The 16599-nt window shown below is 48.3% G+C and overlaps 1 protein-coding gene across 1 annotated transcript in view; it reads left to right on the forward strand.

Moving 5' to 3' along the window:
* The window catches only part of PAPPA (pappalysin 1), a 267860-nt gene that overhangs the window by 169088 nt on the left and 82173 nt on the right, over positions 1-16599 (forward strand). The window lies entirely within an intron of this gene.

Consider the following 16599-nt stretch of genomic DNA (forward strand, 5'->3'; position numbering starts at 1 on the left):
CTATCAGTACTTTGCATCTGCCTTTGTCTATGACTTTCCACACCACCTGTCCCGTGAACTGCCAAGAATCTGGGCTCCATCTTACACCTTGAGCTATGCCAGGTCTAGAACAGCGCTCGCTACCTGAAAAGCTGAGCTTCACAGTGTTACAGCACTTCTACAGCTGCCAGCCCCTCTAAGAGATAATGACTAACTTTCACTGGTTGCAGAGGACTTGATAAGAAAAATGAGAGGCCAGATGCAAAGGAATGACTAAATAATAATAAATGACAGTAACTTTTATAAATGATATAAATAATAATAATAAGTGACAGTAACAGTAATACCAAGGACACAGTAGTAATAACAATAGCTGGTGGTGATAGCAACATAGATGGTCTGGCTTTCTGCGTGATTACTCCATGTCAGGACCTCTACCCAGAGTTTCACTCCATTTTTAGCACATTTATACCCGCCAGCCCCTTTGGGAAGTAGAGACTAACTTTCACTGGTTTACAAAGGACTAAGTTGGGACTTAACAAAGGTTAAGTATTAATAACTTACCCAAGTTTCTACAACCAGCTAGGGGTGAGGCAGGGAAATCTAGAATTCATGCCCAGGACTGTCTTCTTCTAGAACCAGGAGGAAAGAAGTGGGAAGGGACCACAGAGGGGAATGTTAAGCGTGTTTCTGGGTTGCAGGGCTGTGTGTCAGCACTTGAATGAGCAAGGGATCTTTGAACCCTGGAACAACCCTCCAAACCCTCATTTATTTTTCAGTGGAGGAACTTAGGCATCTTAGAGCATTCGGTCATGACGTCAATAAGTTCTGGCCCACATCTCTTGGATGTGTGTTACTTCCACTGCTCATGGAAAGTTCAGGCAAGCGGCAGGTGTAGGATTGTTGAGAAGGTCATATTGTGGATCCCAGATCATGCTGGGATGGTTCCCATGGACCGTGTCTCAGAACAGCTGCTTCAACACCCTGCTCTTTTGCAGATGTGTGCTGCCTCGTCCAAGGGCCCCCTGGGGGAGAGCACCACTGCAGATGGCCCCTGTCCCCCAGAGAGCTCTGCAGCTGGGGTGGTGGACACGGGCGTCAGCAGTGGCCATTGGACATTTGATGGGCAAAGCCCCCAATTTGCATATCACCGTCCCTCCTGCTGAAATCTGGAGAGGAAGGCCAGAGAGAGATGCCATCCTCGTCCTTCAGAATGTGAGCCCTTCTTTGAGCCAGAAGGTCAGCAGGCTGCTGACAAAAGCATATGCCAGCCCTGTCCTCGGGTCCTGGTGTGCATCAAAGCATGGCATCCTTCAGAGCCTCTTCCTTGGAGAAATTGAACTGGGGCAGCCCTGCCAAGAGTACTACTGCTCTTCCAAAGCAAAGTGGAGAGGCACGCATGCGGTGCTTTCTAGCACTTCCTCCCTGGGTGATCGGAGGGGACCAGAAGACCCTGAGGTTTGTGGCAAAGGGCAGAACCCAAGACAAGGCACTCTGTGTGGCCGCCTGGGCACCAAGTAGGGCTCCCTGTGGGCAGTGTGACTTGTCCGCCATCCTGGTCACAGCTTGGGGCACACACATCTTTATTAGGAAAGGAGGAGATGGCGAAGAAGGGGAAGGGAGAAAACAACACAAGACAACCTGGAAACTCCTAGTTTTATGAACTTGAGAAAGTCTTGTTCTTTTAACGCACAGCTGTTTTTAAGTGAAAAATCACTCCCTTGACCTTTCTCGAATAGGCCAGTGTGGTCAAGACTGCCATTAACCACTGCTCAGCTATGCTTAACCAAGGGTTTCAGTGACCAGGCACCGAGTTTGGACACGGTCACCATTTCCCTGATTAACCCGTGCACATCTCAGGGATGCCAGAGTAGGCAACGGAGCAGTCTGGAGGCTTCCTTGGACAGCCTGTGTGAGTCTGAGTGGCTCTGAGCTGTGTTGGAGATTTCCACCTTCAGTGCTTTGCTCCTCAGTTGGCCATGTCTCCCAATTCCACTCCCGAGCCTGTAGACAGGGCATTTTAGAGTAAAGCTCACTGGATCTGTGTTCTTTGTCTTTGGTTTCTGACACAGGCATTTGGGGGTACTGGATTTAGAGCAGACAGCATTGCTTGGCCCTGTTACTAGAATGGCAGTACCCTGGTATTCTGGTCTAGAACTGGAAGTGTTTACATACTCAAAGTCCTGTTTTAAAACTGACGATGCCCCCAAACTCTGAAATACATGTCAGATTCATATTGCTTCAGGATTCATATTGGAGGCTGGTGATGCCTCCGAATTTTCACCTCACGCTGCCAGTATCTCTGGGTTTCTGGGTTTCGATCCAGATTTGAGTCCACATTCTAGTTGAAGATAACAACACCGTCTTGGTCTCTTTCAGAGTCTAGGCTGCTTATATCCTGACCTAGAATTCATGAAATGTCATTCATTGCTTTCAGTACAATTGTTTTTTTTTTTTAAAGAGATTTGGAAACACATAAAGTTAGCAATGTGATTTTTTTAAAAAAATAGTAATGTCCTCAGAATTGTGTTTGCAGCAAAATTCTACATCTCGAACTTTATCCTTCATGCTTCTGCTATTGACATCATCTGGGAAACTGAGTTTGTCGTGGCTCAGCTGTGGCCCAGTTTTTCTCCTTCTCTTGCTTTTTTTTTCTCCAGCCCTTGCTCTCCAGCCTCTCGATATTAAGATTCGTCATTTCAGGCCCGCTGCTTGGGCACGGATTGTCTGGGAACTTCTTTTTTCCAGGTTCCTCTAAGCCTGCACAAACCTTGAGCAGAGAGCCTACCACGTTGTTGGATGGGCGCTTGCTGGCATCATCATTTACCCTCCCCCTGCTCCACTTGGGTCTGGGACCTCTTTCAGGGAAGGGATTTTATCTTTATGGCCTTTTTTGCCCTTCTCTGGGATACATGTTCCTTAGACATCATGAGATAAAGAACCTAACTTGTAGTAAGTGTCATGTCAGTGTATATTGAATGAATGCATGAATGAATGAATTAGAAATATAAGAAGTACGTGAGCTTTGGCCAGAGCAAAATTTGAGTTTTCCAAAAGAAAACTGAGATCTCTGGAAGCACCCCCAAGCCCCCATCCCTCACCCCTAAAGAATTTTAAGAAGGTCCTGCAACCCACTCTTCTAACCCTGTCAGCATTTTAACTGCCCGAGGAGACACATGTACCGTGAAGTCACCCACGGACCATCTGGCTGGGGATCCCGTGTCCCTCCTCGGCTTCAGGAGATTACGTAAACTGGACAGCAGCCTCCAGATGTTAGCAGTTTCTGCTCATTTTTTTCCCCCTCCCTTTTCAACAACAATAATAATAATTAAAACAAACACGGGCCTCATCCCCTACCCGCACCCCTGAAATTACAAACAGGTGGGTCCAGATGCCCTCCCCATCCCAAAGCATAGTGTCGGAGCTGAGTCCCGAGCCTTGGGGAGCCCTGTCTTGCCCCAAGCCAGCCAGCCAGGCCAGCTGCCCTGTGGCTCCGGCCCCAGGCCCCAGAGCAGGCCCACGGCCATGTCATGAGAAGGGCCTCTGCTGGACTTTCCCTCTTTCTGGCTCCCACCCCCGAAGCCTTGGCCTCCAACTTAAATGGATGTATTTTGGAGGACTAGGTGGCTTAAGAGATTAGTAATGAGATCCCAAGTCTTTCAGTGCCGGGTCAGGAGTTCAGAGGCGGGCCTGGGTGACTGGTGAATGGCGTAATTACGGAGCCGGGAGCCGGCCTGTGGAGGGCCCCCGTGAAATGAGCCCGGCCCGGCCTCTAAAGGGACGAGTTGTCAGCCGCACAAAAGCCGACCGCCACATCCGACACTAATCACTCTCCCTTGTTAGAGGATTTACTAGCTGGAGGAGCCCGAGCCCCCTGCCCAGCGCCTCCTCGAAATGGGTGGGTGGGTTCCGGTGCTGAGCGCGCCCGAGGCCCGGCTCTGCTGTCTGGGAGATGGGAGATGGTGCTGACCCCGAGGGTCGGCGTGGTGAGAACCCCCATGTCGTACAAAGTCAGTGGCTGACCTCTGTCCTTTTGTTAACTGGCACTCCCACTGCCGTGGTGATTATTTCTTCCTCTCCCTTGGCCTCAGTTTTCCCACCTGAAAATGGGCAATAGGACTCCCTTTCACAGTGAGAGGAGGATGGAGCTGATGGCGGTGAAAGCCGGTGAGTGCTCACCGTCGCTGCTGTCATCGTCGCCTTCCTGCAAATCACCGTTTACCCTAGGTGGGTCTCGGCTTCCTCACCTGTATCAAAGGAGGCAGACTTGTAGTACCACCGGTGGGAATCAGACCCGGACTTCACAGTCCTGATGGGTGTGGCTTAAGGATGCCGTTGGTCGCCTTTGAAACTCAGGCTCCCTACCTGGAGAGCAGGTGAGGGTGGCAATTCCTGCCTTACGCAGGAAGGAGAGGATCTGTGCTTGGGACATGGTTGCTGGTTTAGGTGTTGGCAAAGAAAGTGTGTTTTGTCTCTGCCATTGATCATGGACACCTTCTGAGGCCCCTTGCATAAACACGTTTCCCTTAGAAGAAAGTTCCCTGAGTGTCTGTCTGTAAAATTAGGCCATTGAGTGAGTGGTTCCCAAGAATCAATTCTGTGGCTCTGAACCATGTCTTTTCTAAGAAAGTTGGTTTCCTCGCCTGTAAAAGCGTCAGGATGCTGTGTGACAGTGGTGTTTTAAGTGACGTCTTGGCACGTTTCCCCTTGAGAGCCTAGGCGTTTTTTCCAGGACCATTTGATCAGGCCAAGGGGCTTGTGCCCCAAACCATAGCATTCCAGACACATGTGGGAGGTGTGGGCCAGCAGGATATTAGACCCCTAAGGAGTGTGAAATGCCTAATGTGTTAGGGACAGACTCTGGGGGGCAACAAGGAACTAGCCACCCTGGAGCTGACCCCAAGGCCGGAGGGCATCTGACGCCAGGTTACCTCATCTGCGAGGGTCTCCTGGGTGGGGAGGCCCTGAGGTCTGCCGAGCAGAGGAGGTGACTACACCCCAGGCACCGCCCTATACGCAGGAGACACTTCTTTGCTCGATTGTCCACAACAAATAATAAACCCTGAAATTGAAAGACAGGCCATCCAGCCTTCCCCTCCTCTTTCTGTCTTTTTAAGGCAGGTTTCAAAGGGGACGCTGTTCTGAGGGCCGGGGCTGGGGAGTGAGCACCGTTTCTAATGATCAGGAAAGAAAGCCTGGCTGTCCCCCGCCTTTCTGTCTGTCTGTCTGTCTGTCTCTCACTAGTTGTAGTAGTGGTTTAGTTGCTCAGTCGTGTTCGACTTTTTGTGACCGCATGGACTCTTTCACTAGTGTGTAAAATGGAGATTGGAGGAGGAAATGGAAAATGTGTTAATAGAAATTGGACGAGGGGATTGAAAGTGTGTGTGTGTGTGTGTATCGTGTAATGTTAACCCCAGTTATGGATACCTTTTAAGATATTTCGTGCGTTATACTCAGAGGGTCAGTTTGGAGGAAGGAGCACAGGAAGGCGATCAGGATGGGCGGAGCAGTGAGTGGGGAACAGGACCCAGGCGGGAGAGGACCACAGTATTCCACAGCCAGTGAAGGAGGCCCTGAGCCAGAGTCGTAACATTTGGTGTCCACGTCGCCTTCATGGAGACCAGGCATGCGGAGCTCGTGTTAGACGCCCGATACATATTAAGGATCAGTAACATCCCTGTGACCGGTGTCAGTTCATTCTTTATTCAGCTAGCTTAGTGCTTACTTTAGGCTTTCCCCTGGTAGCTCAATTGATTAAGAATCTGCCTGCAATGCAGGAGACCCGGGTTTAATCCCTGAGTCGGGACGATCCCCTGGAGAAGGGCATGGCCACCCACTTCAGGATCCTTGCCTGGAAAATCCCACAGACAGAGGAGCCTGGCAAGCTACAGTCCACGGGGTCGCAAGAGTCAGATACATCTCAGCGACTAAACCGCTTGCGCTTAGTATTAAAGAGGTAGCAAGTAAGGCCTCATGCTTGCCCTCAGTGAGCAAACAGCCAAGTTCAGGGGCTGCAGATAGGCCCACTTCCTGGGCCAGTCCTGAGCCAGGGTGAGTCTGTGGTCAGGGAGGCAGCAGGCCCAGGCTAAGGAGGTCTGTCCTGGGCAGGAGGTGGGGGGATGGCCACCCTGACCCTGCACGCGGGCCTTGAGCGTGCCGCTGGGCTCAGGGGCCATTGCGCTTCCTTGAGGTGACAGTCTCAGATTCTCACAGGGTGGTTTCAGGGAGGGAGCGAAGAAATGGAATCAGCCAGGCTCTGCAGTGCATTCTGCTAACGAGAGAGGTGGCTGTGAGTACCAGTTCTTTGCCATCGGTTTGTTCACGGCAGTCAGCGCCGGCTGAGCCTGGGTGGTAGCCGGATGTGGCTGCCCCACGTACTGGTGCTCCTGAACGGATGCTGGGTCTCTGGTGTCTTCCCGCATCCAGCGCTGGTCGAGGCCCCCAGAGACCCGGGCTTCTAGGTCAGACGTTGTCAGCCCTGAACCGCACGTGCAGCCTTGGAAAAGCCGCATCATCTCAACAAAGGCCACATTCAAGGAGCCCTGCCCAGTGACCTCCACTGGACACCAATGAAAGGGAGAGATCGATCAGGCGTGGGCAGTGGCCTCGAAGCTCGTGCGCGGGGACAGATGGGCGAGAAACCACAGCACGGCATGTTACACAAAGGCTGTGACGAAGCGTCCTCAGCACGTCCAGCCACAGGGTGGGGAGAGGGCGGACGTTGAGTCAGACCACTCGGCTTTGACCTCTATGTCCCAGGGGAGCGGCCAGTGCCTTCCAAACCTCAGAGCCCTTATCTCTCCAGGAGGGACACACACACACAAAATGGTCATTCCTCAGGGTTATTGTAAGGGTCAGAGGAGGTGATACACGGGGCAGCGTCAGTCCTGGGGGGCCATCCTTAAGAGCTGGTCCCCTGTCCCTCCCCAACAGGAACTCTCAGGAGGGAGCAGCATGTTCTCGAAGGAACAGTCAAGCCAGCTTTATAGAGGCAGCTTTATTTCACATTGACGACTCTGTCCGATCTCCCAAGGCCCCTTACAGCCTTCAGTCTTCAGAGCAAGGACCCCTGCCCACCTCTGCAGCCTTGCAGTTCTTGGGGAAATGGCTTGGCTTGGGGCCTGTAAACCTGAGGTTAACATGTGGCCCGAATAGGAATATTCTGAACCACTGCCTGGGGAGTGTGTGTGTGTGCGTGTGCACACAAGTGCTTGTCGTGCATACACTTCTGCGCTTACATGCATTGTTATTGTCAGCATGCTCCCCTCCCTCTCCCTATTCCTTTTCCTCTCTTTTTCCATGAGACCCTTTCCCAGGTCCCTCTGGATTGAAAGAGGAAATTGGAGAAGATGGGCTCAAGGTTTGACGAGCACTTCCTCCATCCTGTGATTGACAAAAGAGCATGTAAATCTGTAAAAGTGAAATTCAGGAGAAACCTCCTGGCATCTCCCTTGTGTGGGAAAATGCCAGAACGCCCACTCCCCCTGTTCTCTCTCCATCCCCGCCTTTGTGTACATCGTGTGTGGGTGGAAGATAAACTGGATTTAAAAAACCCTTTGAAAGCAAGACATCGTTAACTCCTCTAATTGAAAGCAGTCTTCTGCAAGGGAGGAGGTTTGGAGGCGGGTGCTGGGTGTCGTGGCTGGCGGCGCCTGGTGTGGATGAAAGTCCCCAAGTCCTAGGGCCACAGAGGCCTCTACTTCTGTCAGCCGAGAGCCAGCCCGGAGGACCGTGCAGCGCTGTTCTGGTCCCCACTGGGCTCTGTCCCCAACCTGTCTGTCAGGCATGATGGCTGGAATCAGATCTCTGAGGACTTTCCCAACTCAAACATCCGATGATCTCAAAGCTCTGGGAGAAGAACTTCCAGCTCTTTTGCAGCACACACAAAAAGAAAAGAAAAATAAAACAGAAAACACGTTGCTGGAATGACTGCAGTAAAATTTTAGGTTACTTCTCCAGTTGCCTTAGACAGAAATGCTGGCTGTGATAGGAGTTAGCTTTTGGCCTCAGGGTATCAGAGACATGGGATCCCTGAGCCAACTCAGACCTACAGGAGCATCATATTTCACTGCAGAATCGATACCTTTGCTGGAAGGAACTGGACATCAAAAGGTGGCAGAATGTCCGAACAGAAGAGCCCTTTGTGGTTCCATCTTACTCCATCTGCAAGCAGGAACGATGAATGTCAGAGAAAGTCAGCAACTGAGTCGGCTCTAGGACGCAGGTCCTGGAGCCTGGCAGCCCGAGGCTCTTTGAACCACACAGCCCCATCCCAGAACAGGCCTGGAAGGGCCTGCTTTTGTCTGCTGAACCATTCAGCAGACCAGGAGAAACAACCAGAAAAAACCCCAAGTCCAGTCTCTATAACAGCCCTGAGGCCATATGTAGACAAGCTCTCTTCAAACTATATCTACAGTTAGGAGTGGGGGCTGAGTTTGGGTCTGGATTTGAGTTTTGGTTCCACTAACTAGTTGTGTGACCTTCAGTGAACTTTGTTGTTGTTCAGTCGCTAAATCGTGTCTGACTCTTTGCGAACCCACAGACTGCAGCACACCAGGCTTCCCTGTCCCTCGCTAGCCCGGAGTTTGCCCAAGTTCATGTCAGTGAATTCAGTTCAGTTCAGTTCAGTCGCTCAGTTGTGTCTGACTCTTTGCAACCCCATGAATCGCAGCACGCCAGGCCTCCCTGTCCATCACCAACTCCCGGAGTTCACTCAGACTCATGTCCATCGAGTCAGTGATGCCATCCAGCCATCTCATCCTCTGTCGTCCCCTTCTCGTCCTGCCCCCAATCTCTCCCAGCATCAGAGTCTTTTCCAATGAGTCAACTCTTCGCATGAGGTAGCCAAAGTATTGGAGATTGAGCTTTAGCATCATTCCCTCCAAAGAACACCCAGGGCTGATCTCCTTCAGAATGGACTGGTTGGATCTCCTTGCAGTCCAAGGGACTCTCAAGAGTCTTCTCCAACAACACAGTTCAAAAGCATCAATTCTTCGGTGCTCAGCTTTCTTCACAGTCCAACTCTCACATCCATACATGACCACTGGAAAAACCATAGCCTTGACTAAATCGACCTTTCTTGGCACAGTAATGTCTCTGCTTTTGAATATGCTATCTAGGTTGGTCATAACTTTTCTTGCAAGGAGTAAGCATCTTTTAATTTCATGGCTGCAGTCACCATCTGTAGTGATTTTGGAGCCCAAAAAAATAAAGTCTGACACTGTTTCCACTCTTTCCCAATCTATTTCCATGAAGTGATGGGACCAGATGCCATGATCTTTGTTTTCTGAATGTTGAGCTTTAAGCCAACTTTTTCACTCTCCTCTTTCATTTTCAAGAGGCTTTTTAGTTCCTCTTCACTTTCTGCCATAAGGGTGGTGTCATCTGCATATGTGAGGTTATTGATATTTCTCCCGGCAATCTTGATTCCAGCTTGTGCTTCTTCCAGCCCAGTGTTTCTCATGATGTACCCTGCATATAAGTTAAATAAGCAGGGTGACAATATACAGCCTTCAGTTTCCTTATAGATTAAATGGGTATAATAATAGCACCTATCTTACCTAGCCATCATTGAAGACTGCATGCTTTCATACATACAGAGTCCTGAAAGCAGTGCCAGCAGACAACAGGCACTCCACATACCCTGCTGGCGTTATTGGTGTTCATGGGGCACCTCTTGTGTCCTGTCTGCTGGGCAATTTGCTGGGATTTATTTGAGAGTAAATGAAACATGGTTCTCACCTTGGAAGCCTTCAGAGTTTAAAGGGATAAGACTGAGCTCTAAACAACTATAATCCAACCTGACAAGCGCCGTAACGGAGGCATATATAAAGAACTATATGGACACATAAGAGGGAGCAATTAATTCTGCCTGGGGGGTGAGCAAAGGCTTTCAGAGGAGGGGTGATATTTGAGACTGGCTTTGAAGCATGTGTCGTGTTTCACGAAATGGGCCATCATCAAGTGCCATGAGGGAAGTGGGGGTGGGGAGGGGGAAAGAAACTGGGCACAAGCCTCACGATGGTGGAGTCTGCGGCATGCGGGAGGAAGGGCAGTCCAGTGGGAAGGGGGCACCCGTGTGCACCTGCGCGGGTGGAGCACAGCTGGCTGTGCACCTGGGGATGTGACCGAAACAGCTCCTCAAGGCCCTTGTAAGCTGCGTCTAGGGAAGTTTCCATCCTGTGGTCCAGGGGCAGCCACGGATGGGGTGAGAACTAGCAGGGCGATACGATGCATTCTTCATTGTGAAAGCGAATTATGGGAACCTCTGGAGCAGGGATGGAGCAGTGGTAATGAATGTGCCTTCCAGTGTAGGAGGCACAGGTTTGATCCCTGGGTTGGGATGATCCCCTGGAGTAGAAAATGACAACCCACTCCAGTTTTCTTGCCTAGAGAATCCCATGGACAGAGGAGTCTGGCAGGCTACAGTCCATAGGGTTGCAAAGAGTAGGACAAGACAGAGTGCGCATGCATGCACACACACACACACACACACACACAGGAGCAGGGAGAGGGTGTGGAGTGACTGGAGATGAGGAGAGTGGTCCTCAGGATCTACTTCTCCATCAGAGGAAGCAGAGGTTTTAATCAAAACAGCAATTGAGCTGCCATGTGGTTGAGTCCACATAACGTGGACTCAGAGTCCAGCATCCTGCTGTTACACACAATTGGATATGTGAGCTTGAAAGAGTCATTGAAAGCTTCCGTGCCTCCTTTCCTCATCAGAAAAATGGGATAATTCCAGCCTACCTGAATAAATGAGAGGATTAAATGATACTGTGCCCATAAGACCTTGGGAGATAGTATTTCTGTGGGTGTTCTTAAGCTGCTGGGGCACCACTGCACTTCACAGATGGAGAGACAGGATGGAAGAGATGTCCAACTGATAAGTGGCAGATAGAACTGGCCCACGTCCCCTGTGTCTCTTGGTTTCTATTTTTAAAATGAGCACAGTTACCTCTGAAGATGACAGAGAGTCTGAGGCAGTGTGCTAAAGATGAGACTTTCCCCTTCAAGGTCAAGGGGAAAGGGGTTTGTTCACACCCTTGGTTCCTGCACTAAGATGAGGTTGAAAGGCAGTGACTTGCCCAGCTTCCATCAAAGACATAGAGCTGGGCTTCCTGCAGAAGCGAGTGACATGGACACCGAGATTGCTGCTATGAATCCTTGGGTAAGGGGAGAAATCTCACTAGGTATGGTTCTGCGTAAGGGAGGGAGGCTTGAGAGGGTGTAGAACACAGGAGAGAACAGGCATCGGTTCTGGGGCCAGAAAGTCATTGTTTTCATATCAGGTTTGCCACTTACTTGCTGTGATGTATTGTGCAAGATAGTTGCTCTCCCTCGACCACTGAAAAAGAAATGCTCCCAGTTGATAACCTACTTAAGTCCCGCTAACTCTTAAGCTCTAAAATGTGGAAGCTTATGAGTGTTGCTGCTTAGAGGTAAGAGTAGAAGAAAGTACAGCTAGACACCTTCCCCTGGCTGTTGGGAAGAATCTCCCCAAAGGTAAGCTGGGCTGTTTATGAATGGAAGAGAGCCCCTCATCTGCGAAGTAATCAAGAAGATGCTGGGTAATTCCTTCTCTTACCCTGAAAAGACTTAAGTGAAGATGCTTGCCACATCTGTTCTTTGCATGGCATCATTACATGAATTTCTCTTACCCCCCTTCACTGGATCATATATTTCTTACTGTATTCAGTCATTTATTAATTTATTGATTCATTCATCCAATCACTTATTTGTTCAGTCACTTAACCATTTGTTAATTATTCATTCATTCAGTGAATATCAATGTCAGTCATTCAAAATAATATTATCTGTTTTATTTCAGTAGATTGTGATGAGAACACTTAAAAACAAATCTGCCCTCCTAAGTTTTTATGGGCACAACACAATAATAGTGACTGTGTTGCTGTTGTTTAGTCTCTAATTGTGTCTGACTCTTTGTGACCCCGTGGACTGTAGCCCGCTGGGCTCCTCTGTCCATGGGATTTCCCAGGCAAGAATACTGGAGTGGGTTGCCATTTCCTTCTCCAGGGAATCTTCCTGACTCAGGGATCAGACCCACATCTCCTGCAAGTCTCCTGCATTGCGGGTGAATTCCTTACCACTGAGCTACCTAGGAAGCCCCATTATTGATTATAAGTATAGTGTTATATAGCAGATCTGTTAAAATTTTAATCAACTTGCTTAACTGAGACTCCATTGTTGATTTATACGTTGATTTATAAACGTATAGCAACTCCTTTGTCCCTTTCCCTGCTGCCCCTGGCAGCTCCCATTCCACTCTTCAGTTCTGTGGGTTTAGCTATGTTAGGTAGCTCATATAAGTGGAACCATGCAGTATTTGTCTCGTAGTGACTGCCTAGGTGCACTTAGAGTAGCCTTGAGAGTCCTCTGTGTAGTCAAATGTAGCTTATTTCCTTCTTTTTTCAGGTTTAATACTGTTCTGTTGTGTGTACCCACCGCATTTAGTTTATCCGTTTATCTGTTGATGACGTTTAGGTTGTTCTCACATCTTGGCTGTTGCAGATAATGCTGCCATGAGCATGGGAGTAAAAATGCAGCACGATTACTGTCAGCTAGAGGAGACGCTCTCCTCTCCTCTCTAGAAGAGCCTAGAGACCACGATGCCTCTAGAGCCTCCGGGGTGCATCCCACAAACCAGTGAGTGATGTAAAGGAAGGGAGGAGAGTTCGTTCATACCAGTAGGACAGAGAGAGTCAAAGGTTGCTGTGTTCACCTCCCTGCCATCACTGGGCTTTGGTCATCTCTTGACCAAGGGGTCAAGCTCGAATCCTTGGCATCATTTGAAGGATTTGTGTCTAGAGACCAGGAGGGAGAGCAGAATGACTCTGCCTGGGATTGAAGAGAGGTGGAGATTGGGAAGGGAGAGGGGGTGAGAGAGGTTGGGAAGGTTGCTGAAGACACTGGTTGGAGAGAGAGGATGAGTAAAGAGCAGCCTGGGGCGACGATGGGAGAGCATGAGCCCACACGGGGTGAGCACTGTCACCCCCTACTCACTCCCCCACGACATGCCCAGTAAAGTCTACACTGCTCAGTAAGACTTTGTGGAATTGGATTTGCCTTTTTAGAAGGTACAAAACATGGGTGGCTGAAAGCAGAGCACCTGCATAGAATCAGCTATCTTGGGGATCACACTTAGATATGTGCCCCTCCTTTTGCCCAAGGGCAAGGCTCTTCTCCTCTCAGAGAGAGCCCCGTGTGCCAGCCCCTTTCCATCCATGGCTGCTGAATGAGCCCCCCGCCATTTCCTCTGTAACCTTCCCCCACCTCCCCAGGAACATAGATGATTTTAACATCGGCTGGGGCTTCGGGCAAAGGTTCAGCTACATCTGTTTGTTCCTCTCTGATCTGCTTTGACTGTCCATGGTCAGGATCACAGCCAGCCCGAAACAAACACAGCACTAAATAGGAAACCAGGAGAATAAAATAACAGCGCTACATCCCTCTAAGCCCTGTCTGGTGCTGATAGAGTTGATGAGATAAGAGGAAATTGTGTTTAAGCAGTAAGAGGGCTCTGTTCATGTCAGAGACTTCTCTGACCCTGCTTGCTGTAGATTCAGAGATAAGCCCCGGGCTCAGCACTCCAGAGATGCGCTCCACCACGCTCTGCTGGGGGACAGGCAGCTAAGAACACAAGGGGAAAGAATTCCAAAAGGATACATGTCGAATCGCTGGCCTGGATTTCAAATGCCATAGATAGTTTATGCGATGTCTCGCACTGTTGTAAAATGTAACCCAATCCCCTGGCGGATCTGCCTGAGCTCAGTCTCCGTTGTTTTTGAGAAAAATAAATAAACTTGAAAAAGTCTGCCAGCCCATTAAATTGGCTATGTTTTACCCACAGCCTCCTCGGTATTAGGCTTCTAGGGATTTAAATAGCTGAACTCATCACCTAATTTCTGGCCAATGAGATGGTTGATTCTTGGCACCTTTACTCTCCTTAGGAAGTTACCTGTGACATTCAGGAAAATAATACTGTATTCCCAGGACCCACTGACACCTTGGGGAAGGGTGAGGGGAACTTTGGCAGTGAACAAGTTTCAGTACTTTTCTGTGTTTTAAAGCAATGAAGCTCTCAAACGAAACAATACAAGGCATCTTGATATATAAAACAGATGGGTGAAGATGCTTTGGTTGAAACAGTGGAGCAGGAGCTAAACACATCTTCCCCCATCCTGATGCCCAGACTGACACCTCCAAGCAACCCTAGGAACCCACAGGTGACACCTTGAAAGGCCATGACCTAATCCAACATTCAGATGTGAAAGATAGCCTGAGGTCCAAAGATGGGAGACAGCTGGTTCGCAATTACACCCCGAATGTTGAGGGAGTTGGAACCAGGACCAGGTATCTTAACCCAGCTCCCCGTTGCAGGAACTCCCCGGGTGACGGTGTGATTCTCCAAAGTTGGTTAAGACACTTTTCTTCTTCTATTTGATATTTCAAGGATGAACTGAAGATGTTAACTTTAAGGAAACTGGGTGAAGTGTATATGAAACTCTTGGTATTTCTTCCTTTGCAAGTTTCCTGTAAATATAAAATTATTCCAAAACAAAACATTTATTTTAAAAGAAAGCGTTGCAGCTTGCAATTGTGGATTACAGTGCGACCACGTGTTTCAGCTTGACTTTGATCAGTGAATTTGATGTGCAACTTTCCATGCTATTTTTAATTCTTCTACACTCATCTGTATGACTCCCGGGGTATAGTCTAACTTCATTTGATTTTAATAAATAGAACCCTAATGTACTTACCCACGTATACCTCATTCTTTATTCATTCCATGTTATGCTTTTGCAATCCCTCTATGTTGTCATCTATGAACTCACAAATAGGGCTTCCATTTTTCTTGGCCAGGGTCCATATTGAATCAGGTGTCAAATATTCTCAGGATCATCCCCACATTTGAATCTCTTTCAGTCCTCTTCCTAATATTCTTTTGCGTATGGAATCCTAACATGTGAATGTATCATCTTTACTCACCCCTTCTTCAACAGGGGAGCATATAAACTATCCCTGATTTTTTTTTAATTTATTTGTTTTTAATTGAAGGGTAATTGCTTTATAGGATTGTGTTGATTTCTACCAAACATCAACATGAATCAGCTATAGGTTTACCCGTGTCCCCTCCCACTGGAACATCCCTCCCACCTCCCTCCCCATCCCACACCTCTAGGTTGTTACAGAGCCCTGGTGTGAATCCCCTGAGTCATACAGCAAATGCCTTTTGGCTGTCTGTTTTACGTATGGCAATGTATGTTTCCATGTTATTCTCTCCATGCATCCCACCCTCTCCTTCCTGACTCCATAGCCGTGTCCATAAGTCTGTTCTCTGTCTCCATTGATTCTCTGCATATAGGTTCATCAGCACCATCTTTCTAGATTCCATATACAGGCGTTAACATACAATATTTGTTTTTCTTTTTCTGACTTACTTCACTCTTTATAATTAGCTCTAGGTTCATCCACCTCATTAGGACTGACTCAAATGCATCCCTTTTTATGGCTGAGTAATATTCCACGGTATGTCTGTACCACAGCTTCTTTATCCATTCATCTGTCAATGGACATCTAGGTCACTTCCATGTCCTCTATTGTAAATAGAGCTGCAGCGAACATCGGGGTACACGTGTCTTTCAGTTTTGGTTTCCTCAGGGTATATGCCTAGTGGTGGGATTGCTGGGTCATATGATGGTTTTATTCCTAGTTTTTTAAGGACTCTCCATGCTGTTCTCCATAGCGGCTGTATCAATTTACATTCCCACCAACGGTGCAGAAGGGCTCCCTTTTCTCCACACCTTTTCTTAGCATTTATGGTTTGTAGGTGTTTTGATGATGGTATATCCCTGATCTTTCGCTACTTTAGATATTGCTGGAATGGATAGTCTTGATCCTTGTATATATATATATTTTTTCCTTTCCTTTTTTTTTTTTTTGTTTTACATGTGTATGTTTGTTTGTGTAATTGACATTAGATCCTCTCACTTTTTTTCTCATAGCTTATAAGACCTTAGAGGTCTCTCAGTTAACTTTACTTTTTAGGCGAGTCATCTGAGACCCACAGATCTGGAATGACAGGCCCAAATTCCCAGAGAATATTGAGAAAGGAGTCACCATAGAGATGCAAGGAAAAACACTAATTTGGGATGACCTTTTGCCAAGAGTCTGACGTAGCTCGAGAGTATCGTGGCTGCTCCTCTCCGTTTCCATCACAGTTCTTTTCTAGTCTACAGCTGACAGATTGCCTGCACACGTTGTCACCCCAAGCTCCTCCCACTGCTCCCTTGTCTGATGTCTTGTCCCAGAGTGTTTGACCAATTGCAGTTACTCAATAAATAGTATTGGAATGAATGATTAAACCAGTGGGATGAAATGACATCAGGACAGGAAATTCCTCAGTTTGAAGAATTCTCCTCATCTCTACATGCTTCGTGTTTCTTGGAATGTCATTTGGTATATCTGTCATTGAGACTGAGGGGCTGTGTGTGTGTGTAGATACGACACACATACCCAAACGGTGGGGCCGATATTCTTTGGGGAGAACAGATGCTGACGCTGTTCCGGTCTGTGTCATTAATCTGGCTCTGAGCACAA

The sequence above is a fragment of the Bos indicus genome, chromosome 8 (genome assembly GCF_029378745.1).
Source record: "Bos indicus isolate NIAB-ARS_2022 breed Sahiwal x Tharparkar chromosome 8, NIAB-ARS_B.indTharparkar_mat_pri_1.0, whole genome shotgun sequence".
In the NCBI taxonomy this organism is placed as follows: domain Eukaryota; kingdom Metazoa; phylum Chordata; class Mammalia; order Artiodactyla; family Bovidae; genus Bos; species Bos indicus.